This window comes from Rattus norvegicus, chromosome 3 (genome assembly GCF_021556685.1).
Source record: "Rattus norvegicus strain SHRSP/BbbUtx chromosome 3, alternate assembly SHRSP_T2T, whole genome shotgun sequence".
NCBI lineage: Eukaryota > Metazoa > Chordata > Mammalia > Rodentia > Muridae > Rattus > Rattus norvegicus.
The window spans coordinates 122,747,426-122,774,290 of NC_141536.1; the positions used below are offsets into that span (position 1 = coordinate 122,747,426).

Genomic DNA, 26,865 nt, shown 5'->3' on the forward strand with positions numbered 1-26,865 from the left:
AGAAGGAAGATCAAAGCGTGCTTCAGTCCTTCTTATAAGGGAGAATAAAATACTCAAGGGAGGAAATATAAGGACAAAGAGTGGAGCAGGGGCTGAAGAAATGGTTATCCAGAGAGTGCCCCACCTGGGGATCCATCCCATATGCAGCCACCAAGCCCAGTCACTACCACTGATGCCAAGAAGTGCTTGCTGTCCCCTGAGAAGTTCTGCCAGAGCCCTACGAATTCAGATGAGGATGCTTGCTAATCATTGGACTGAACAAAGGGGACCCCAACAGTTAAGGAAAAGACTGAAGGAGCTGAAGGGGTTTGCAACCTCATAGGAAGAACAATATCAACCAACCAGACCCCACCAGAACTTCCAGGGACTAAACCACCAACCAATGAGCACACATGGAGGGACCCATGACTCCAGCCACATATGTAGCAGAGGATGACATTGTCTATCATCAATAGGAGGAAAAGCCCTTGGTCCTGTGAAAGCTGGTTTCCCCAACTTAGGTAATGCCAGGGCGTTTAGTGGGAGTGGCTGGGAGTGGGAGCATCCTCATAGAAGCGGGGCGGGGGGGGGGGAAGGGATAGGAAAGGGAGTCAAGGTAATAACATTTGAAATGTAAATACATAAAATATCCAAGAATGAAAATTAAAAAAAAATGATTTAGACAGGGCTAGAGAGATGGCTAATTGTTAAGAGTGAGTACTGCTCTTGCAAAGGACCCAAGTTTGACTCCAGTCCCCACATTGGCTGGCGTACAAGTACCTGTGACTACAGTTCCCGGGAAATCAAATATCTCCATTTCCTGTGGGCACTTGAGCTCAAGTACACATACTTATACACAGATACAAATTCATACGCATACTTTAAAAAATAAAATAAATAAAAAATATCGAGGCAGTCTTGCCACATTGGCCAGGCTGGCCTCAATTCCCTATACAGTTCATGCAGACCTCTTAAACGGCAGTCCTCCTGCCTCAGCATCCAGAGTGGGTGAGAGACCACCACACTCCACTGCAAAGGTACATTTGAGTGGATTTAGACCGAATTAAAAATGAGTCTCAATTTGGATGTCTGTACTATGTATTCCTTAATTACTTTTGTTATCACAAAATCATGCATGAGTGTTTTCTTTTCCTCGCATTTAAGACCAGTCTTTGTTGTCTGATTGGAAGTGCTCAGCATTTGAGAATAATTTATAAAATGTATATAACCGTGACAAAGAGTGGTTTAGATAGACTGCTGTTGAAGCAACCATTTTACTGTGCTGCTTCTTCCTTATGGATGACAGTGTATCTTTTGAGCATTGCGAAACACTTCATAAAGTCCTTTCTTTCATAAGCAGGAATTTTGGGCCAGGCCTAGAGCACATTCATAGATTGCTTTTCTGTGCAGTTTCTGGGCAAGAGCATTGCTTTAAAGATGAGGAAAATGTGTACTTTTGGCTTGGGGATTCCTTATTAAGAAGAACATGCAAATTTCCCCAAGGAAAACTGCATTTGCATGTACAAGTTCTCCCTGTAATTAGAACAATTTCCTCCTCTTCTCTTTTTATTTTTTTTAAATTCAGCTTTTCAGCGTATTAAGTATAAGGCTTTGCCTTTTCCACAAAGGCAGGCCTTTCTGGAGGGATTGAAGGCTGAAGAGTCTCATGCTGGTTCCCTGCAAAAGTCAGGAGAACTGAGGTGGGGGGGAGGGGCTGAGATCTTATACATACCAGTTTACCTGGTGCCAACCCGGTGCTCAGAAGGAAAATTAATGGACTCATTTACACACAAGTAAAGTTCAGGAAGCAAGTTTCCGTCTATTCTGAGGTCCGTTTAAATTGTAATAAAAATTAAAATGCCTGAAATATTTTGGCATTGGAACTTTGCTGTGTTAGCTCATGGGCACCTCCCAGCTTCCTCAGATAGCAACACAAAACTGGCAGCCCCCCAAGGGAACATTCTTTGAGGACCTCCCTGGGAGACAGGAGAGGGAACTTGGAGTTCTGATTGCGCAAATGCGCCATGCTAGTGTCCTTGCATTCACAGACCGCCTGCTGTCCTCTGCTGTCCTATAGGTCTGAATGTCTAAGGAGATAGCCGGAAATACAGGGGATTTCGGGGAAATCATATCTTGCTAGATACTTTAATTATCTTTGTGGATTTTTTCCCTTGGTTTTCTCATAATCAAAATTGCCAAAATGCTTAATTTTATTTGTTTCTTAATAATCTAAATTGCTAAGTAATCTAATATTCCAAATTATTAAAACAGTATCAAACACAATTAAACTTCTTTTATTCTGGAGTTTTCAGTTCTCCAGGTTGTTACTAATATTGCACCAATTCTGTTCATTGGTGTCCCTGTCAGGAGAATGCTAAGCACAGAACCTGGCCTGTCTGGCTACCTCACATAGCTTTGTGTTCAGCAGAATGAGAGGGAAGTTTCTTAAGATATTTCTTCTTCCTCTTCCTCTTCCTCAACACCAGGGTTGCCTCAGATTCACAGAGAGCCTCTGCCTCAAAGGTTGCTCCCACCACACACTGTCCCCAGGAAGGACTTCTAATAAAACAATTTGGGACTGACAGAAGACCCTTTGAAATAAGTGTTCTGTTTGCATGGGGGTGACCAGATTTTAGGTTCTGAGGAGAGATAGGAAGATAACGATGCTTAGAACATGGCACTGACCCAAGCTGAAGAAGCTGAAAGTGAATGAATGGCCCAAGCAGAGTCTTGGAGCGAGCATGGAGAGTGAGCATGTCAGGGAGGGTGCTGAGAGCCTGGGCCTCAGCCTTGGGAGGAAGGAGTGTTAAGTACTAAACGTGGGGTTATATCATGAGCTCCCTTCTGTTTATTCTTTAGCCAGTGAACGAGTCATGACTGTAAGAAGAGTCAGCCAGAGGAGGAACAAGACCAATTTACTATGTTAGAGGCCCTTACCTCTCCTCAGAGCAGCTTTCTAAAACCCTTGGTGAGACTTGGGGAGAGCTCACACAGCTTCCTAAGGTGCCCGTGTCCTGACATTTGCTCCTGTACAGGTGTGCTATTGCAGAGGGAGCATTTCTTGCCTAAGGAAGCTCGTGACGAACCTGGGCAGGGCTCTGCTGCCTGGAGAAGGTGAGCTGGTAGTTAATGCTTTGCTGTGAAGCCAGGTGATGACAGTGAATTTCACAGGACATCTGGCCAGCTCCTTTGTCCTTACCAGGCACCCATCACCAGAGGTAGCCTTTGAGGGCCTTTCTTTGCTTGAACAAAGGTGTTGGAGTTTATTTTATACACCTTCCCTCAATTCGAGATGGGAATCTTGTTCTGAGGGTTGACTCCTTCACTGAGAACTATGAGTTTGCGGTCTACATGAAAATTTAAAATTACATTAAAATCTTATTATATTCTCTCTTTTTTTAAAGCCTCTGAGTAATAAATCAAAACCTGAACAGTCCCAGAGGTTCTCCTACAGCTGCAGTGTGAAGACAGTTTTCTTTCCGTGAACGAGGTATCATGTTTTAGTCACTAATGAAGGCACTTCCGTACTGTCATACTCTGTTCATGATAGACTTTAGGAAGCTGTGCACGGTATAATTAAAATGTAAATCTATTGTAATGAATATGAGGCCATTCCTTAAACGTGATGGGTTTTCATCCTCGCACATGCTTGTGTGTGATCAGCTGCTGTTCAGCCTTAGTGAAGTTTACTCTAAATTACAATTTTAAAGTGTGATTTTTAGGCTCTGCACCTGCTGTTTTCCAGGCTTGTAATATGCTCGCTTTAGTAGACTGTTAATGCTACTTTGAAAGTTCTACAGGAGTTTGGAAGAAAAGAAAGCTCTTCGTGGTCCTCGTAGTCTGGCAAAGCCACCAGCAAGCACACGTTTGTGCATCTCTGGACCTCCATTAGGACCACATACATTCGTGGTTGAAAATGTGGCAGTTTGGGTACCTACATACTCATCATTTACAGCCCCATTTCTGATGTTATGCTCTAGGTGACATGCAAATGCTGCGTGCATGGCTTTAACGTTCTCATGAACAAAAATGTCAATTACATATATGCTAGTACGTGATTCAATTCTTTGCACCTCTCCGTTTCCCGTTTCTACAAAGGAGCTCTTCTCGAGCTCGGTTTTCATTTTTATTTGAGTTTTTGTACTCTTGCTCCGTGTGTGTGTGTGTGTGTGTGTGTGTGTGTGTGTGTGTGTGTGTGTGTGCCATTCCTCTCCATCGTTTCCCGCAAACTGCCGAACTCCTCCGTTTGCTCCAGTAGGTTTCTTCTGGGTTCTTTGACAGTTCTCACAGAAATCTACTGTCTGCACCTACTAGGTTTATGCACTTGCAGTTTGATGACTGTGTAACATTTCAGCCTTCATTTTGGTTTCCTCTGTTAAAGTAGGTTTACGGTCCATATGTTTATATATTATTTACCCATTTCCACTTATTTGATCATAATCAATCTATCTATCTGTCTGTCTGTCTGTCTGTCTATCTATCCATCCATTCATCCATCTATCTATAGTCAAAGAGCATGAAATGCTTTTATAGCTCAGGATATGTGAATTTACAGATGGCATTGAAACCTTTCACAAAGCCATTTAGCCAAAACTTCTCATCAGGAATTGTGAATTCAGCCCCTTCCCCTCCTTCTGTTCCCCGTGCATTAGCCACTCCCACCTTCTTGCTCTCGTGCCTTCTTGTTTCATCTCATCCCTACCCCAGGGCTTTACCACCTGCACTCAGCATTCTGCTCGAGAGCCTTAGACTCCCGACATACTTTTATGAATAATCCGAAATGGTATCTATTGCTTATTGTTGGTTTCAGTCTTAGGGGTTCCATTGCTGTGAACAGACACCATGACCAAGGTAACTCTTATAAAGGACAACATTTAACTGGGGCTGGCTTACAGGTTCAGAGGTTCTGTCTGTTCTCATCAAGGCAGGAAGCAGGGCTGCATCCAGGTAGGCATGGTACAGGAGGAGCAGAGAGTTCTACATCTTGCCCCAAAGTCAAACAGGAGAAGACAGGCTCCCACATGTCTAGGAGGAGGGTCTCAAAGCCTATTCACACAGTGACTCAACACAGTGCACAGCCTTCGAGCAGATCAACAGACTGGAGAGCATCCTTTCTAGGTAGTTCAGTTGGTCTGAGCCTCTTCTGGGCACCTTGGCTTGTCTTTGCTTCTTTTAGGCAATTTGACTGATCTCTGCTTGTTTTAGGATGTGGGGCTTGTCTGAGAGTCTACCTTGCAGCTTGACTTGTCTGAGAGTGACTCTCAATCGTCTTTACTGTTCACTCTTCTGGAGGGAGGAGCTTAGTGAGTCTGCTCAGTTTCAGGGACTTTTTGAAGCTATTTTGAGTTGCTTACTTTCTGTCGCAGTTTTCCTGCGACAGAGAAAACTGCTACACAACAATGGCCCATGTCAGTTTCCATAAGCTGCACTTCACATGACCAGTAATCAAGTGTAAGTGTTTCGTGGCCAGGTAGGGTATAGTGGAGGGCAAGAATGCTGACTACGACACTTTGGGAGAAACCAGCCTTCTGCTCTTAGAGACTGGCAACACAGTACACTATTGAACGTGGGGTACTTACACTTGCTGTAAATGGCGGTGCCAAGGGGAAACCTGGACACATCGATGCTGTCCAGGGAGCCCAGGGAAATGGTGCAAATTAAAAAATGCAGGGTGCAGTTTCTGCTGAATTGCATTTCCGCCATCATAGAGTCAAACCATGGTAAGTTGGGGAACACCTGTATGAGTAAAGAGAATGCGAGTCAAATTAAGAATAAAATCAGTGCCTCATTAGGAGTGATTAGAGGGGAGAAAAAGCCCCTAGGGATTTCATGAATCCTTTACTCAAGTACTGTTGTGGCATTTGGTATCAGCTGAGTGCCAACCTTAGGAAGTGTTCCTTTGCACTTTATAAAGGCCCCTGTGCTGAGAAAGATTAGACAGAGGGCTCCGGAAGGCTGGAGCCTGGGGAGCTGGCAAGGGCTCCGTGCCTTACTGTGCAGTCGTTCTGAGTTATTGCCGCCGCTGTGTGTTTCATGGCTCAGTGTTAGCGGTTTTCACCAGCCTAGCTGTCGACTCACAGTCGCGGTGTGGTTATGTGCCACTTTCTGGACACGCAGCGTCAGACGCAGGAGGGCAGTTGTTTCCCTAGCGTTATTTCAGCGGACATTTCTCTAGATTAGACTTTCAGCACACCCGGATTCTCATCCAATCATGATCTGTGAGATTTTTCTGCTGTATTCTAGTGCACCGGGAGACTCTGCGATAGCCAATAAGATATTCCTCTCGTGTTAAGCTTATAATTGGCAGGTCCCCATAGGGATAATCATTATCAGTGCTGTGAAAGTGCCTCTTGTCTGTTACGTCTGGGAAATGAAAGTTTTGTAAAGGTCAGAAGAAAGTGTGCCCCCAATTACGGTGATGACTTGTACATCACAAATAGTTTAATAGCTTGGAACCTTACTCCGTCTCCTTTACAGTGTCAAAAAGGAAAGTAAAAATAAAAAAAGTGCCTATTCACGACACTACAACTTCACTCTATGGTTTTAAGAAGGATGAGAAGGTGTCCATTTCAGAAGGGTTTGATCAGCATCCATGGCTGTGCACTTGCTGCAGTGGGAACCATTTAAATCACGTAAGCCTTAAGTGTATGTATCAGTTCACCTTTATTAATTTGTCAAGGTTAATGTCTGCGTAATGAATTGAAGATAATTAAAGATTCATTGGCAGCCATCTGCTCATGTTTTCTCAGGGAAGTAAGTTTTATAACCCATCTTGTCATGCTTCCTAAGGAGGCTTCGTTAGCACAGACTCCATTTTTAAAGGCAAGCCACAGCTGGCTGCTGTTTTAGGTGATGTGAGAATTCTCATTTTTAATTTTAATTCTCATTGTAATTCTCATTTTTAAGCTCATGGCTGCCTGTCAGGGAGTTCTGACGCCAGACCTCTAAGAACCGGGCGCACATTTGCAGATGCTGTCACGGTTGGGAGTGAGCTGGTCAGACTCCGACCTGTCAGTCAGCTCTTTCAGAGGTCTGCGTAACAGGCTGGTCGGCTGGCATCTGTGTGATTATCCAGCCCTAGAGGCAGAGCTCTGGGCGCTGCCCCAAGAAAGACAACCTCATCTTGTATCCAGCTACATGTCCAAGGAAGGAAGCTGAAGGAGCACAGGGCTTTCCCCGGTGCCTCCCCTTCGACTGCTTGCCTTATTGCTGGAGGAGGCTACAGCAAGTCCATGCAAAGGAGGGATTTGGAGGATACAGATGGCTCCGGAAATCTTGACTTCAGATTCCCACATCCTCTCACCTCCCTTGCCATGTTTCTTGGCTAAATTTCCCTCATCAATATCTTGCCATCCCTTCTCAGTGGGGAGTATTTCCCTCAGGCTCTTTCCTCCCTAAGCTTGCTCTGCCTACAGGGGTGTGTCAGTCTTACCCATGCAGCCTTCTCCGCTTCCTATCTCGTTTCTGCCTATTTCCCTGCCTTCCCATGTTCAAATAAATGCATGGCCTTTTACTTGACCTCCCGAGGCTGGTCCTTGAGCTCCACTTTGGGGTCTTTCATCATCCCACGATCCTGTTCCTTCTTCCTTTCTGCCTCCCTCCCTCCTTCCTTCCTGGCTCTTATGCACTGCTCCCTGTGGCCCCACCCCCTTCCACCCTCCCCACAGTTTCTCATCTTTCCTTCAACTTCAGTAGCGTCAGTCACACCTGCTTATTCTCTCAGCCAGGACCAGCTTCTGCCTGCTCTGACTGTGGGAAGTGGTGTGTGCTCAGTTTTCTGAGCCCAAGTAGGCCACCGAGGAACACATTACCATAAAGTGGGCTACTGGGATAGTCTAAAACCCTGCAGGGAGAATTTTTGTTTTGCTTTGAAAGGCAAAGGTGAGCCCTCGGCAGAAATAGCGCTCTAGTGAAGGTTTCAACAACATGTGTCCAACATAGGCACTCAAACAAATGCGTGTGAAACACCAGTCTCCTACAGGCGATGCTGGGCTAGGGTTCTTAGCCTTGCATGCCGTGTACGGGGCATGGCGGGATGTGGACGTTGGCTGTCCCAGTGCCGGAAAGTAGACACAGGTAGTCGGAAGTTCAACAGTAACTTTGGCTCAGTATTTTCCCCCTGCTGATATTAAGGTGATTATGTTTAATGCCTGTTCCTGAAATCAGGTTTCGTTTTAGTCTCAAACTGGAGAATACGAGGTATTAAATATTGCACCTTATTATCAGTAGTATTTCTCTCTCTGTTTCCCCCTCTACACTTGAAAAGAAATGTTATGTGTTTAACTATTTTCTACCAACGTTTGACCTGGTAGAAAACAATAAACGAAATAACGCTTATTGGTCTTCTATGGTTGTGGTTAGGCCCGTATTTTAACAGTGCCGTGTTTTTCTGACGGATATTGAATCGGACAAGAGATGAAGAAAGAGTATTGTATTTTTTTCTTATTGTAAAAATGTTGTTTGTCGAAGATAACTTTGAAAACTCAGGAAAATTGAAAATGAACATTGTTAATGCTTCTTGCCCCTACAAAGGCCACAGCTGACATCACAAACGTTATGCTGATAGAGAGCGGTTGGCCCAGTTCCTTCCTCTGTAGCTGTGCTTGTGTAATTCAGGGAAACGTAGATTTTAGGGACTGCTTTAGAAATATCCTTTTGTTCCATAATTTGGTGTCCTTTATCCCATTGCTTTAAAAACTGTTACTGGGGGCTGGAGCAGGTCTCAGTTGGTAGAGTGCCTACCTGACATCCCAAAATCCTGGGATCGAGCCTTACCCTCGAATGACAATAGGTGTAGTGGCCCAGGTCTGTAATTTCAACACTCAGGAGGTAGAAGCAGGGAGATTGAGAGTTCAAGTTCATGCCTGGATATTTAACTAGTCTGAGGCCAATCTGGGCCACGGCACAACTTGACTCGTAAAACAAAACAAAATACTAATTTCTGCTCTTTAAGTTACGGACTTATAAGAATTATAATGCCTATATTTCATGGGAAAACTTAGGTTAATTTATTGTATTCTTTGGATTTCAGCATGCAATATTTAAGAGAGGAAAAAGGATATTGATTTTGTTTAATGGAAACATTTAAAGATCCAGTGTATCTAAGGGGAGAGTGGGTTTTATTTGTCTTCATGTTAGGCCATGCTTAGAGACTAAAGCATTTATACACCACTACCTCTCTACTTTCCCCCTGAGACCACTTGTTGTAATGAGCTGTCAATTATTGTGCATCTGAGTATAGTTAAAAGGACTATTTGGCTTGCAGTGTAAAAGCCAACATGAATTGGCAGGAATTGAATTATAAATGTGGTTCAACCAGGAGCTAGCACGCCCTGCCCCTGTGCACGCAGTGCCGCATCTCTGAAACATTTTGCTACCTGTTTAAAATAGGAAACATGAGAGAACTCCACAGCCGTCCACACAGATATTCACACCCCCTTTGTTTACTGCTGCCTCATCAAAACACTGGAGCCAAATTAGTGGTTCATCAGCAGATGAATGGATAGTGTGTATATATAATGTGAACATAAATATGAATACATGTGGATATATATGTGAATACTAAAGAATAATGAAGTTAAAAATCAGAAAAATGGTTTATATATAATATAATGTTATATATAATATATTGTAATATATATAGTATACATTATTATATTATATATAATATATTAATATATAATGATATAATATTATAAATTAATATACAATAAACTAATAATAGAATATATATTAATATATTAGAATATTTACTATTAAGTGAGGTCACATGATCTTAGAAAGGGAAACCAAGAACCTTCTCTCTCACATGCAGAAGTTGGCTGATATATTTATTTATTAACAAATGTGCTGGTGGGTACAGTATAATTTGTAGAAAAGGCTTAATATAAGGGTCTGCTGAAGGACTGGATGCCAGTCACGGATGTGAGAAAAGGATGTAAAGTTAACTGATTAGTTCTAATGCTGCTACGGATCTTGTTTTTGGTGGAGGATAAGAACATGAAATATACTTGATAATGGAAATGTAATTTTTTAATGTTCATCTGTTTGATTTATGTGTGTATGTGCGTGCTTGAGTATATGTGTAAAATTTAATCTGAAGCTCCACAGCTTTTGACTATATAGAAGTTATTTTGACCTTTGGGTCTGGCTAATTTTGGTGTGTGATGTTTCTTATTATTTGCAAGTTTTTAAATCATAAATTAGTAAAATTTAATTTTAAAAATAAAAAGTAAGGTAATAAAATGTAGTAGTATAATTGAACATATGGCTATATGAATTTTATGTGTAATATGCATTGGGAAAACCTCATAAGCCAAGCATTCTGGACAGGTACATTCTTATTAAAGTAGAAATGATCAGTCATGATCCCTTGGAGTGATCGAGGGTCACGAGGATCACCAAGGGTTAAGAGTGGGACTACTTTAAAGTGTTTTGTCTTTATACGGAACTCAGAAACAGCCTGTGTCTGTATGTAGGTGGGTCAGAGACCGTGGTGTGTATGATGATCAGACAATAGTGTATAGGAGTCATTTTTCTCCCTACGCCATGTGAGTCCTCAGCTTAAACTTAGGTTGTCAGGCTTCGAAGCAGGAACCTATACCTCCTACTGAGCCTTCTCACCAGCCTAAATTCTATAACTATTAAAATACTTACCGCTGCGTATTACTGTGGCGCAAACGTTACTGTACTGTACTGTATAATGCCGTTTATAAGAGTTCATATTTCCATGGTGAAGACACTACTTTGAAGATGCCGCTTGTAATGATAACTTTAAGAAAACCACGAGATGCTCCACCTGGTGGCACACACCTTTAATCCCAGCCCGAGAGAGGCAGAGACAGGTGGATTTCTATACAGAGTGAGTTTCGGGGTAGCCAAGGCTGTACATAGGCCTTGTCTCAAATAAAACAAAACCCAGCAAAAACCAAAACAACAACAACAAAACCACAAAGCCCAGAGAAACTAACGAGATGATTGTATATTCTTAGTACAGGCAATAACATTGTATTAGTAAACAGAAAAACACTACCTAACTATTTGACAGAAAAATATGGAGAAAACTGTTCTCTGTCAGGATTGCAAACGTTTCTCCAGCTCTCTCATCCACACCTTTACAAAACAGGTAGATGCTGATTTGCAGAAACCTTTCCTATTTAAACTACTGTCAAATAATGTACATAAAGCTCATGACGCAGAGGCTTACAGTTTCGTGGTGAATGTGGCTGTCATATTGTATATACATGCACCTGCGACGTGAGTTGGAGTCGACAGACTTTTTCTGTCAAGTCCAGAAAGTGAGAGTTTTTTGATATTGTTTTCATTTTAGTTTTTCATTCTTATGGCCAAGAACAGTCACAAACAGTACTCAGGTGAACGGGGATAGTGGCATCCTGGCAAACGTATACTCACGAGCAACAAGTTTTGAATCCATTTGATCATGTGTCACGAAGTGCTTGCTTTTCGGATTCTTTTCAGCCACTTAAATGTGTGAAAACCATTCTCGGCTTGCGCGCTTTACAGATGCTAATGCCATGCCTGATTTTCCAGTTGGGTCGTGGCTTTCTTACATTGAATCTAGAGCATTGAAAAATCACTTACAAAATTAAATCAGCGTTTTTAAAGAAATGCTTAAGGAATTCTGCCACAGCTTTCAGAATAGAATGAATGGTTGACTTCATGCAGATAACAAAGAAACACTCCCTTTAATGTGAGCGTCCTTTGGCTCCTTCCAGGCCCTGCATGAAGGGAAATGCTACAGAGGCAGAGGAGGAGGAAGATACAGAAGGAGCAGGTGTGGGGCTGAGGCAGGAGGTTTGGAGTCGACCCTGGGCAGCCAGTTCAACAGCACCCACCACACCCTGTGTAAAGGAGCGGGCCATTTCTGATCCTTTAGATATTGGCTGCCTGTGGGGATTCTCTCTGCACGCACTGTGCCCTTCTCTCTGCACACACTGTGCCCTTCTCTCTGCACACACTATTCCCTATGCAGATTTTCATCTGCATTATTATTTGACAAGTATGACCTTTGCAGTCAGTGCTTTTGAATAGCATCTGATCTTTAGTTTATTAATTCTAAAATGCTTATAGTAAAAGAACTGAAAGTGGAAGCATTGACTATAGCCCAGGAAGCGCATTTTAAGCCTTCTTACCACTCTGTAAGGAACATGATACAATGACAATGTTAAGGCTGACCCGCTGGCTGTCTTCAGGGAGTTTCTGAATGCCTTCCTCCACCCGCTTGCTTCCCCCCAGGTGTCTCTTGGTGACACTTCTGCTTTCCAAGCAGGAGGACACAGTGATGCAATTGTGTGGTTGTGTCGCCTTCCAATACAATGGGAGTGAAACTGTAGGAAGCCCGCTGAGATGTGACTGTCACCTCCTGCTCTAACCACAGAGTGCTCCACAAGTCAGAGAGGGAGGAGCAGGGCACCAGACATCTTGTTAAGGACTGTGCTCTGAGCTTTGTTGTGTAACTGATGAGGGTGTGTGCTGTGAGAAGCAAGAAAGGACATATTGGTATCTTTTAACCTCTCCTTTGAGATTTCATTTTGGTTATTTGATTTGAAGAGTAAAATGTTATTTTTTTTCCATTTTGTAGAAGTTGGCAGTAATGGAATGAAGAGTACTCTTCTTAGATCACCAAATATAGTTGTTTACATGAGCTGGAGAGATGGCTCAGGATTCAAGAGCACTGATTGCTCTTCCAGAGGTCCTGAGTTCAAATCCCAGCAACCACATGGTGGCTTACAACCATCTGTAATGGGACCTGATGCCCTCTTCTGGTGTGTCTGAAGACAGCTACAGTGTACTTATATATAAAATAAATAAATAAATCTTTAAAAAAAGTTGTTTACATATATTATAAAACAAAGGGGAAATATTTGCATTTATTTAAATATAAGTATATATTTAGCATACATTTAAGTATATAAATATATAATATCATATACATACACACATATAATATATATATATATACACACAGACACAATTAAAAGAGGATATAGTTATTTATACTATGACATAAAATTTGGTAGATATAGATCAATATAAGAAGAGAATGAAGCTTGAGTGTTCTCACTACCCAGCCAGAGCCACCAGGAGTATTTTGGGACTGTCTGGCCCATGTCTCATGTCCCTTATGTATGCAGGATGCTCTAGCCAGTCTTTTGTTTCCCAGGTCACATGTGCGGGGTCCTGTGTGCCTGGGCACAGTGTGTGGTGCTGAGCTCTTAGCTCCTCTTTTCTTGGGGTTACTGTGTTCGTGCAGGAGATGGACAGTGACCTCCATGTCTCTATGTGGTGGTGACGAGTTCTTTGAAAAACTGAAGAAAAGAAGGGAAGGGGACAAGAAGGACTGATATGTCTGTGAAATTAAAGATAGTGGCTGGACTGAAGATCCATTCTTATAAACCTTGGTATGAAAAAGAACCTAGCAGGAACTCTTTTTTTTTTTTTTTTTTACATCACAAGTAAGTTCTCGTAGTACTAGGGACTGCCCCAGAGGTTATAATCTACCGCTGAGCCATCTACCGCTGAACGACATCCCTGGTCCTCATGAAGTTGGCCAGCCTTCAGCTCACTCTGGACCAAGCTGCCCTTCAGGTTGTGATGCTTGCATACTCAGCCTCCAGGTAGCCAGGGCTGGCCACAGGCTTGCAGCGAGGGCTCGGCACACTTTCCACGTTGTTGACTAGAGCTTTAAACAAGTTCTATTGTGAATGGCTTGCTCTATTCTATGACTTACTTAACTCACTGTCTAGTACTATAATTTTTTTAAATTCCAATTACAAATAAGGCTGTGATGTCATTCACTGACCATACATGTGTTTCCATATCTTTAGGATCCAGTTCTAAGAGCAGAATTCTTAGACACAGAGTGTCATGTGTGCCTGTAAGTTTAAGAGATCAAGTTTCTGGCTACTTTATATCTGTCTCTTTCTGCACTCCCCTTCCCAGCAAAAGCAGGTAATACCTCCAGGTTTAGTGAATTCTGCCTCGACAGCGTGCTGCTGCGCTGTGGTTTCATTTTTGTTTCTGAAAGCGAGAGGGCTAACACGCTGATAATCGCATCACTGCACATGTGCACAAGGCCCTGTTGTTACCAACAAAGTTGGTATGAGACAAAGACAAAAAGATATTAAGCTCAGTAAACCGGCAGCCTTGGGAACACAAGCGATTCAGAGCGAGTCTCAACATGCCGATTCATTTGCTTTTCCTTTTTTTCTTTAGAGGTCTGAAGAAAAAAAAAATCCAAGAGTATTGAATTGAATTACAAAAGAAGCATTTATTCTTGGGAGAACACCCGTTTAGTCTTTTAAACTTGCCTTACAACAGAATTTTCAATTCCATCAAATAAAAAAAAACTGTTTGCTGTCATGTTTGTTTTTCTTTCAGATGGCATTATCTGAAAAAATACATTAATAATATCGACGCACATACTGTGTCAAATAATTTTATGCCAAGTAATGAAGTTCCTTCATTTGAAACCTGGCGAGCATCTTCTCTGATGTGATGGCCAATCTTGGCTATCAAATTGACACAGCCCAGAATTACCTGAGGAAGTGAGACTGGGGGATTACCTTGATTGGATTGATCTGTGAGCATGTCTGTGGGACATTTTCTTCATTGATGATTCATATAGGAGACTCCAGTCCACTGTGGGCAGCACCATCCCTAGGCAGGTGGGCAAGCCAATAATGAGCATTCTTCCATGGCTTCTGCTTCAGGTTCTTGGCTTGAGCTCCCACCGTGGCTTCCTTAAACAATGGACTGTCAACTGTAAAATGTTTTCAATCCATTCCTTTCCAATTTGCCTCTGGTCATAGTGTTTATCACACAAACAGAAATCAAACTAGAACATCTGAGGTGGGTGTTATCTGTGCTGGAACAGAAGTGATGGGAAGAGGTTATCAAAAACATTTGGGGAGTGTTCTAGGCAGGGGAAACTGCAAGGAGGAAATGAGATCGGGAAGTTGAGCAACGGCCACGGTGGCTGAGACAGGGCAGGAACAAAATGTGAAGGCTGACAGTTTATAAGGTTTGAAAGATGTAGCAAGTCTAACACTCTTTAGAAATGATAGGAACAGTCAAAAGGCTGTGTTAATACCCTGCATCTCAGACTTTTAGACCTGTAAGGTGTACCCCATAATCTTGCTGAAATACAGATGCACAACCAGAGTGTGTCTAGAGTCTGTGCATGAAAGACTTCTTAGGACTGCTGAGGCTCCTGATGTATGTGAGGACTACGTTTTGAGTGGCAAGCTGTTCAAAGACAGGGACACAGGATTTGCTGTTACCCTATGTATTCAGAGAGCGAGGATGCTAGGTCAGTAGCAGCATAAGCCACTGACTGGCAGCTGGGGTTTTGCACGTAGGACTCTAAGCTGCACATTATAAGAGCACCAACCATACCAGGGGATTATGGGTGAGAAACTCTAACTTTGTGTATGTTAAACTTTTACTGCAGATTATTTTTATAACCAGAAAAGAAAAAAAATTCCAAAACCAAAGACCCAAAGACAGACATCTGATCTTTTATTTCACAGCTTTCTTCCTATCCTCCTGTTGGTGGTTTTTCTGGGCCTCACTTGTTTCTCCTGATCATGAGGTTTTTGTTTGTTTGTTTTGTTTTTGTTTTTGTTTTTAAGTCTTTGATTGTGTTGTAGACATTGCAGGTCCTCTGATTTTATGAAACTTGTGGCATCTCCTTTATTGTGGTGAGATACACATCATTTGTTCCACCTTAACTATTTCATTATTGGTGTGTGTGTGTGTGTGTGTGTGTGTGTGTGTGTATCATGCATGTATGTGTGTTTCATGTGTGTGTGTGTGTGTGTGTGTATCATGCATGTATGTGTGTTTCATGTGTGTGTGTGTGTGTGTGTGTGTGCATGTGCACATGAGTGCATGTGTGTTGGCTACTTTCAAGAAGACAGTTGAGCAGCCCTAAGTGCATTCAAGTTATTGGGCTTCCATAACCTCCATTGGTTTCCAGAACTTCTTCATTTTACAAAATGAAACAGTATCTATTGAACAGTTATTTTTTTATCCCCCTCCTTGCTTTTGGCAACAGACATCCTTTTTTTCTTCCTAGATGAATTAACTACTTGAGGTGGTCTTTTTGTGACTCACATAGTCACTTAGCTGTGTCTTTAAGGTTTGTCCATGATGTTAGCATGTGCTAGAATTTTGTTCATTTTTAAGACTCATATTACTTCATTGTACGTATGTACATTTTGTTAATCCATTCAAATGATGTGCTCATCTCCCCAATTTCCTCCTCACAGTTCTTGGAATGATGTGCTAATAAACAAGCTGTCCTTCTGAAATCTTCAAGTAGTGTTTGCCTCAGGAGAAGCTAGGAAAAGAGAGGTAAGAGGAATGCTGAATCCCCAGCTGTCCTCATATACACTCACACTCTGTAGCTGGAGAGTTGTGGTGTCCTGAATCCACACCTACACACACACACACACACACACACACACACACACACACACACACACACATACACACTCACCCCCCACACTCACACACACACTCTCACACACACTCACATACACACTCACATACACACTCACACAACACACTCACACACACTCACACACACTCTCACACACACACACTCACACACACTCACACACACACTCACACACATACACTCACACTCACACACACTCACACACTCTCACACACACTCACACACACACTCACACACACTCACACACACTCACACACACTCACACACACTCACACACGCACACTCACACACTCACACACACTCACACTCATACACACACTCACACACACACTTACACACACACTCATACACACACACTCACACACACTTACACACACACTCACACACATACACTCACACACATACACACACACTCACACTCTCACTTATAGAGGTATAGCTGTAGAGTGGTAGTATGCTGAATCCGTACCTACACTCACACACACTCAGTATCTAGAGAGTGTGTGTACAGTCTGGGCGACAAGTCTGAGTCTTACTCCTGTCCATCTTTCATTTCCACCCTGTTCAGCCACAGGTTCAAGACACTTAAGTCTGTTCCCATCAGCATTTAAATCCTGTAACATCTTGTACAAAACCAGTCTTTTTAAAGCTCTCTTTAAAAAGCCAGTATGAACTCAGGGGATCTTCTTTGGTCGTATCTAGTCCGTTGTTCTTATCTCTCTTTGTAATGTTACTTATGTAGTGTGTTTTCCACAAAAAGTATGTTCTTAGTAGTGAGCTTGGAAATGGATGAGTTTCTGATACCTGTGTTCCACTTCAGCTTGAAGATGCCTGCAGCCTGTGCCCATCACAGCTCTTCTTCATTGTCTTTCCAGAAGTCTGGCTTCTAGCAGGGTGTGAACTTCCATTGATCTCTGAAGGCTTTTAATGGGATGTTCAGCTTGAGCATTTATGGACCAGCTCTGTTTAATGCATTGCTGCAAGCCACAGATAGTAAATCCTGGGCTTTGTGATTTCAAAGGGAAACATGCATGTCTCTGAGGCTTGCGGCCCATCTACAGTCCCCAGACCTGAAAGAAACATTTAGCCTCTAGATTCCTGTAGCCTTTAGAATGCTTCTTGCTTTCCCCTCTTCTGAGTTTAGAAGGTAAGTTACTTTAATTAGTGTATCATCTAGCTGGCTTGAAGCAAATAAATGACTGTCGTTGCAGGGAGTATGTTTAGCTAAGAAAGATCGACAGCCAGTGCAAGTATTGTGCGTTGTCAGGGAGGAAGTGCCAGCAGTTGTCGCCTATGCTTGCATTGTTTTCCCACTGTACACATGGATCATATGCACACGCGATGGCTTAGTGCTCTGGGTTAGGAGCAAATGTATCTGATCTCATATATGGGAAGTTAGAAATGTTTGTTGACTTCGTACAAAGGCAACTATTTGGGGAACAGGGAGCAACCTGTTTTCTTAGGATAGATAGAAATTATAAGATCAGATATGAAACTGACATGAAGCCCAAACAAGGAAAGCATGCTCGGTCTCTGGACTGAGAACATTCAGGATGTCCATCAAAAAGTAGGAGGGGTGATTTGAAATGGGAAAAATCAGGCAACTTGTCATGAAAGGGATCTCCAAGGGATTCCTAGGAAGGCAGCTCGCTGTCTCTAGGCCTTTTCCCTTCAACTGTACGCCTTCTGGCTGGTTCATAGCGGCATGAAATTACATTAAATTAGAAGACACTTTGGGGTGACATTAATAGCTTGTCTGGCTGGTTTTCCATGGTTCAAGGAGCCATGACTGATTTCTGCTCCGGCTCTGAGATGGAGCTGGAGTTGTCTGAGCACCAGGATTGAGTTCCGTGGAGCTGTCACTTTTCTCTCCTTCTGTTGACCTTGCACTTGACTTCCTGCTAATCCATTATTCACTCTCCTCCTCATCCTTTCCTTTCTTCTATTCTTCCAAACTAAATCCTAAACCAGAGATCAAGTCGGACGCCATACTGGCTGTTCAACTCTGGGTTCTAGTCTTCTCTTGGGTCCTTGCTAATGAGATATAGAATCTTTGTGACCTGTAACTTCTTCACCCTGTCTAATGGAAAGAGGACACCCCTTCCAGTGCTGTGGGCACTTCAGGGCATTGCCATAGTGCCATAGTGCAGGGTCGGCCTTCTACCACCCCTGTGGGTGGGATTTGTGACAGCTACTTTTATGTCAACCTGATCCAACCTAGGGAAAAGGAACCCTCAGTGGATAAGATGTCCCCACCAGACTTGGCCAGGGGAAAAGCTGTGGTTTGTTTGTTTGTTTGTTTGTTTATTTATTTATTTATTTATTTATCTTGATTGATGATTCCTGTGGTCCTGGGTGCTATAAGAAAGTAAGGTGAGCAAGCAAACTAGTAACCAGCATCCCTCTATGGCTTCTGATTCACTTCTGGCTCCAAGTTCCCACCTCGAGTTCTGGCCCCGACTTTTCTCAGTGATAGATTGTGACCTGGAAGTGGGATAAACCCTTTGCTCATTAGGTTGCATTAGGTCATGCTGTCTTATCACAACAATAGAAACCCACTTAATCTCACTGGGACTCTGTTTTCTCATCTCTGAAATTAGGTTCACGTTGTTTTTACAAGCTATTTGGTAGATGAACTGCTTAGAAAAGTACCTGATACATACTAGGGCTCAATTAATATTTAAACTTTCCTATTATTACTGCTGCTTTCCTTCAGTAAAGATGAGTCGACATATACATATTTTTTTTTCCTTTCTGTCTTTGCCTCCTTCTGCCCACGTTTACAAAGCTCGAATTCCAGTGCTAAATGTTCGGGCTCACATGTCCCATGATGGGGGGGAGTGAGGTTCTCTTTGCTTTTCCTTATGATTTAGTAGATGGGAAGCATATGGAGCCCATGTTGAGCATCATGCCTGGGCCCACTTCTGACTGGTGGTGGGGTCTAGGCAGCCTCTTTCCTTCTCTTGCTCATTTGTCCATGGGGCAGGAGGCTTGCTTTAGATTTGAATAGATGCCCTTGATGCCTTTAACTTTCCTTCGCCTTTTATTTACTTTAAAAAAATTTTTAAAATTACATTTGTGTGTGTGTGTGTGTGTGTGTGTGTGTGTGTGTGTCACCTCCCCTTCCTTCCCCTTCTCTCTCCTCCCGTCCCCTCCCCCCCCTATACTTGCTGTGTAGCTGGTCCTGAATTTGCAATCCTCCTGCTTCAGCCTGTCAAATACTGTGACTGTGGGTGTGTTCTCTCATCATGCTTTAAATAACAAAAGAAACAGGAGCTACAAAGGAAACCATTATATTGAAACACCGTTATTAAAGTACTATATAAATTGTGCTGTGATAAGGTATACATTTCAGTAACAAGTGAAATGACATTACCTTTTTTATTTTCTTTCTTTTTTTTGTGGCAATATTCAAGTATGTACAACAGTTCTAACATGAGGTAAAAATAACTGAAGTTTCCATGAAGTTACAGATTATCCAAAATACAGCCCTGGCTGTTGACTTATATCACAGCTGGATGATGCCCCCCTCTTCACAGACCTACTGAAAACACCCACGAAGATATTTGCCCCACCCAGGTCATCCTCAGTGGTTTTCCAGTGGGACCACTTGTGATATTTGGGCACATTTTTGGCAGTTTGAGGATACTACTGTGTCCTTCTGTACTGATTGTAAAACAGGTAAACAAGCCCAGAATAAGACAAGTTGCCAGGAATAGACACAGATTACTGAACACATGCTTAGGACAGTCTGGTACTGTCCTAACCTGTCAGTAGCTTTGGTAAGCCCTGCCCTAGGGGAAGGCCCACACTTCTTCCTGCTGCTGCCCCCTATACTGTCTTACCCCTGACCTCTGGCAGCCCTTCTCTCTTTCTGATTTCAGCTTCCTGAGGTCACATTTCTGCTTTCACAGGTCTTTGCCTATTGTAGCTGCACTTTGGAGTACCTCCCCTTTCCATGCAGGTAATGGCTTCCTCTGGGTGATGGATCTATCACTCTGCACTGCCCGACCGTCCCTACTTCTGACTTGCAGTTACTATATAGATTCTGTTGTTCCGACAAACTTGTAAGCTCAGAGAGAGATAGGACCAAGCTACATGGCTAGTGGACATTCAGTGAGTGGATGAATGTCTAAATGATAATGCAACCTGAATGGGGCCAGAGCTGAGCATGTTGATAGCAGTGTGTAGCCCACTCTGTCAGGCAGCTTCCTTTCGAATAGGTAAGCCATGCCTGGAAAGACACCAAGGACACCATTCCCCATGACAGTCATGGCTTCAACGTTCTGCATTTGACACTGCCTTTTCATCAGTCTTATTTATCTGCTTTGTGGGTATCAAGTTGTGGGTGGCTTGAAGCAGCAGTTTCAGATTGACAAGGGGTGAGGAGACAGAGCTTTGTGCTAATGATGAGCAAATGTGAGGGGAAGAGCCAAGGGGGTGAAGGCACTATCTTCTACCCTAAGCCTCATTAGCATTAGCTCAGCATAATACAGGTTGGCTTTGAGCTGTCACAATAGTAGCTCGTCAAATAATGTCCTTGCTATTGATCAGTTAGAAAAGATGTTGTGTCTTGGGTGTGTATATCCTGGGACTTGGAAATTTCAAGGTTCCCAGGTAATCCTGTCACATACCCAACTGTGAGAACTACTGATACCAGTATCTAGGCAGATCGAAGTTACTCATGTTAACATTTCTAACAATGTGATTCAGTATTTCCTGTTTTGGTAATTTAATACTTTTAGCACTTTTATGATTTTTTTATGTCCATAAAATTAGCCCTTGCACTTTGTTCAAGTTTATAACTGTGATATTTAGTATATAACTTTTTGGCAAGTGACCTTGTATGACCTCATTTCCCCACTTCTCTTCAGCTATCACAGAGAAACAGCTGATGGTCCCTCATGTTGGAGGAAGCTGGGAGGAAACCATTTTTCAGATAGTGTGCCTATATAGTACAAATTTAAAACTTCGCCTTGGTTCCCATGCTGCCTCGCCTGCTTGCCAAATCTCCCAGCCTCTTGCTTACCAGGACCAGGAAGAAGAGCCCCAACAGCACCTGAAGGATTTTTAGAAACCTCCTTGTTGTTTTTCTGATTTCCCATGTAGCTATGCATGGCACCATTGTTATAAGGGAGCTGACTAAGATGACATGTCAAGGAACTTTGGGGTCTCTTACGGTCATTTCTGCCCACTACCCAGTATCCTCCCAGCATTCATACATGCTTTCTGTTCCCCTGCAGTATGTTTCCGAAAAGTACTGAAAGGTTGTGACTACCAGTCACGCTCGTGAATGATTGCTCTCTGCTAATGTTTTAACTGCAAGAGCTGAAAATGAAACATGCTGTCGTAAACCACTATATGGCTAGCACCTAAACCTCCTTCTTAAGAATCAGTTCCGGGATGCTTAGGACCCAGCAAGTTAGCCAGTGAGTAGGTAGGCTTTGCTCTAGAACAGTGCACTGGGTAAAGTAACACCCAAGACCAGAGTCTAAATGTAGAATTTGAGGTTACTCTATTCGTTTAAAGAAGAAATACTAGAGTAGGCAGATACTATGCAAATGATGCGGATAACCTAAGCCTCCCATTTCTTCAATGTGTACACACATATCAGAGTATTAGGGCTCAGGGTGCTGTCCTGTGTGCATCGTTAGAGTGAGAATCTGGGCTGGAGTCTCCCAAATACCAGAAAACTTACCAAAACCAAACACAAGCCAAAGTGGATTAACAGTCGACAACAGGGCTAGTGTTGCACTTCTCTGATAGAATAGTTGTTTGGTACAGGCTAGACCCTGAGTTTATCTCCAGCCAGAAGACAGCAAAAGGGTTGTCAAGAGATGTTTGTGGGAGATTTATAAGTGAAAATTAATTTTTATGTTGTCAAATCTAGGAAATGTGGTTGAAAACCCCATCTTATGACCATTTGGCAGATAGGCAAAATTTTAATTTCTAATATTTATCTTAGGATGATCCAAAAGTCAGTTTCTGTTCTCTCTCTTTCTCCTTCCCTCCCTCTTTTTCTTTCTCTCTCCCTCTCTCCCTCTCTCCCTCTCTGAATTACTCATGTTTTAGAGATTACTGTAAATAATGGAGTTTTGTGACAGTTTGTATTTGAGTCTCAGCATTTCTGTTCCTCTAATAAATTTTCGTAAACATGGAAGCTAGGCAGGAACTTAGAGACTGTCTTATTATCGGACTGCACAGGATAATCGGGACTGCCGAACCCTGGGCTGGCATCTCAGCTGTCCGTCAAAGTGAGGCCAGAGCCAAGCAGCTGTGCAGAAACCTGAGTTTCTGATTCTAAATTGAACATGTTTTTCTTTACTTCAGAGTAAACACTTATAGTTATATAGTTAGTACCTTAGGTCGGTGTCTTCAAAAACTGGTTTGAACTTAACTTGGGAGTATAAATAGTACCCAGGAGGGTCCTGTATCTGCCACTAGGGGTCAGAAGCAATAGGAACAGAAAGGAAAGACAACTAAGAGGAGGACTAATCCCAAGATGGGCAAATGACCTCCTTTGTGCTGGGGGACTTGAGAAACACCACAATGTTTCTGAGCTGTCACAGTAGGCAGTCAGAGTGAGACTCTTTACCAACATCTGTGGTCTAAGGACGTTCAAAAGCTTTCCTACTTGTATTTATAGCTGAAAGATATACTGACAGGAGAATAAGGGCTCCTAGAATAATACTTCTTCCATACAGGGAAACTGAGTCACTGGGGAGGTGGAGGAATCTGGGTGGGTCACTAGCAGCTTCTACATGCACACTCAGGAAAAGAATAAGAGCTAAGTTGCTAGACATCTGCTGTTCCCATAATGCTACTCACCTGGGCTGGGTTTTATTTATATGCCCAGTGTTCTTCCAAGGGAAGAGACTGGCCAGGAAGAAAGGAAGTAGGAGACTTCCAACAGACGATGTTATTCATCTTTCCAGAGCTTTTCTCTCCAGTTCTCTTAGGTGGGTGCTAACTGCTACATCCACGGACTGCTGGCAGGTCCTAGAGGGGATTAATGAGGGGAAGGCGGTTAGGTCGGGGGCTTGCTCCCTTAGATTTCTCACCATCATACTGACAAATGACAACGCATCTGGAAGCTACAGAATCCGTCATACAGCTTTCTGATACAGCTGTGCTCTGTAGGTTTCTATACCTCTCTCTCTCCTGCTCCAGCCCTAAGCTATGTCTTGCTCCGTGATTGGCTTCCTAAGCTCCGTTGTAAATCACACCTCATAAACTCCTGTAGTTGTGCATTCAAGTTGTCATCTGTTTCCTGCTGAGGCCCTTACTAAAGCACCATCTCATCTCGGAGGTCTTGTGCTTCCTAACCACTTGGGTGAAATGGGACAGCCAGAGACATTAGGAAGAAAATGATAAGCTATCCTTGAGCTTCTAGGATACCCAGCATTTAGGATGTCTTACCATATAGGAAGGTGTCCTATCCCAAAAGATATTTCGAATAGGTGACTTAAATTGTATTAGAATGCTTTCTCTGTGGGAAGCCCTGTATGAGTATGATTGAAAATTTGAAACTCTGCCTTACGATGACTGTCCATACAGCTAATTATAATGTACTTAACCATATAAGATGAAAAATATGCAATGTAGGGAGACAGAAGGTACAGCGCATCTGTCCATCTAGAAATTCCAGGCTTATCTTGTATATTCTAATTTTAGATGAGTATGTATTTTTCTCTTTAGTTCTCGAAGTTTCCCATCCACCTAGCGAGCTATAATCCCCTCTCTGAGAGTTTTTAAAAGCTGCTGTGAAAGACATCTCAAGCACCTAGAAAAGGCTCTCCAGCAGTAGAAAAGGCTCACTCTGCAGGGACCCTCGTGATGCAGGCGCTTGGTGGACTCAGTAATGAATAGTACTTGGTTTGTGCTTTTAAGGAAATCACAATATGTTGGGAAAATAGAAGTCTAAACAAGTGATTATCATATGAATTATAAAGTACTCTTTGCTTATCGTGGGCTCTATGTGTATCTAAGTGAGGGTATATTTAAGTAGGTTCTTTTTTCTTCCACCCTTCTCTATCTTTTTTCTCTTCCAACCCCCTAACAATAGATAAGGGAGAAAAAAGGATGGCGAGAAAAGGAAAGAGATCCCTGAATAAAGTCAGGGGTCAGAAAGGGGACCCGCATTATCCTTAGACAACCTCCTGCTGATCAGGGGCATCGAGTTCCTTGAAATAAGTTTGGTCTTCACCATTAAAATATCTAATTCCTTCTTCATTTTCTTTGTGCATGACTACTTAACAAACCGTGACCCATAGCGACCAAAACCAATCCACACCACTCTCTGTGCCCTAGCATTCATAAACCCTCTAGAAAGTCCAGAATTCCAAACATCGCACAATCACAGAAACTATCTGCAGCTGGCAAAATCACCCGTGCCAGACAGAGCACGAGGCAAATCTAGCTGCCATGGGCAGTCTGAAGCAGCCATATCCCACGCCTGGGGTTAAAGTGAAAATATATTCTTAAAACATTTCCGCGTTTTAAAAAGAAAACTAAAATTCAGAAATTGTCGCTACACTTAAGTCTGTGAGGAAAAGGCAATGAGGTTGGTGAGTGACAGGAAATCCATGAGTTGGGTTTGGAAGGAGAGCAGAGAAGGCAGGAGAATGAAGGGGAAGAGAGGGACTGTTGCATTGCCTAATGGTTTTGCGATGGAGTCAGAGACATGATTTAGCCCAGAGCTGGGTAGCCTTTGGAGGACTGCCTGGACTTGAGGCCAAAGATAAAATGGTAATCTAATTGCTTATTATCATTTAGAATGATATGGATTGTGCACACTCTAAAAATATTAGAGATATGTAAACAAACTGAAAACTATTTGAAAAAAATCATCGGACATTTAGTGAGAAACATAGTGTGTCATCTTGCAGCAATGCTCTAAATATAGTGTCATCATTGTGTGTGACTTTTTTATTTAATTTAATTTATGTATGTGTGTGTATGAATTCATGTATATGTGTGTATATGAATTATGTATATGTGTGTGTGCATGTGCACACGTGTGCATTGTATGTATGTGTGTGTATGTGTGTGTGTGTGTGTGTGTGTGTGTGTGTGTGTGTGTGTGTATGTGTGTGAATACACCTATGAAGGCAAAAGAATGATGTTGGATCCCCTAGAGCAGAAGTTATTGTATCAGCTGATCTGGTGCTCAAATTACCCTGGGGACCTTGGGAAAGACAGCAGATTTTTCTCTTCTCTTTTTCTTTCTGATGGCCTAAATGCACTTTCACCGGTACCTTGAACTTGCATCAGTTCTCCATTACTGAGTCTGCTGTTCCTGCTCATAGCTTATCTGCCATGTGTCTGACCTCCATACTGGCATAGCTCAAACAGCGTGGCCTCCTTCTCCTTTCTCTCCTCCATTTTCCTCTTCCAGGCACCTCCTGAGATTTATAGCTTTGCTGCCCAGGGGATTTTCCTTTTTAACCCTATTACGAAGGTCTCCAGGCTTCCTTTCTGAGTCCATTCTTATTTTATTAATGAGACTTAGATCCTGATTTGCCCCATAACTTGATCAGATGTCCTGGAGCTCAAGCGCCAAGTTCTAGAATTGCACTCGGGCTCCGTGCCCTGCAGGGACTCGTCTGTGTCTCCTTCCTTTTCTCATCCGTTGCTCTGGACTTTCACTGCTTTCTCCCTCTCTTGCTTTGTACCCAAGCACACCAAAACTTACTGGCTCAGAACAACAGCCGGCTTTTCAGGTGTCTGTGGATTGACTGGTCTCAGCTGGACAACACGGCTCCCTGAGAGACTGAAGCAGTTGCCATTCTTTGTGGTTGGAGTGTTTGCGATGACTCACAGAACATGAGCAGTTGAGTTTAGCGATGACCTCAGCTAGCCTGTCTATGGTCTTTTCTCGATACTCTCTCCATGCAGAATGGACAGATCATGGAAGGGGCACGCAGTGTGTTAAGGAGAACCATTGTAAAGTGCAAAAGCAGAAGCTATTACTAGTGTCCTAAAGAGAGGAAGTCCTGGATGACAAGTCCCATTGCATTCGGAAGGTCACCCCAGCCGTAGAGCCGGGTTTGAGAAGAGAAGCTTTTTTTTTTCCTGGATACCTAGTTTTCTATGTCTTTTAGTATCCACTATGATCCACTCTGGAAACTTTAAGTTAAGTGTTAATCACCAATTGTCTGTGGCCACTGTGTCTTAGTTTAAATGCTCTCAAGACACACTGGTGTTTGTTTCTGTCTGCCCAGCACTCATCTGTGGTTCAGAGGGGGCAGTTGTGTGCTACGGAGGGCTTTTGTTTTATTTCAAGGCACTTATGGTAGGCATGTTATTTCAAAAGAGCCACAATCAATGTTGGCAGATGAGTGGGGCAATTCACACACTGAGGATTATTTGAAAGAACTCTCACTGTCTGCCCATCCAACTCA

The 26,865-nt window shown here is 42.7% G+C and overlaps 1 protein-coding gene across 40 annotated transcripts in view; it reads left to right on the plus strand.

Moving 5' to 3' along the window:
• Positions 1–26,865, plus strand: part of Plcb4 (phospholipase C, beta 4) — a 359,160-nt gene that overhangs the window by 57,882 nt on the left and 274,413 nt on the right. For 4 of the 40 annotated variants that reach the window (XM_087648863.1, XM_087648849.1, XM_087648834.1 and 1 more), the window contains exon 2: positions 16,272–16,356. The gene's annotated coding sequence lies outside the window, so the exon portion shown is untranslated. 40 annotated transcript variants of the gene reach the window in all.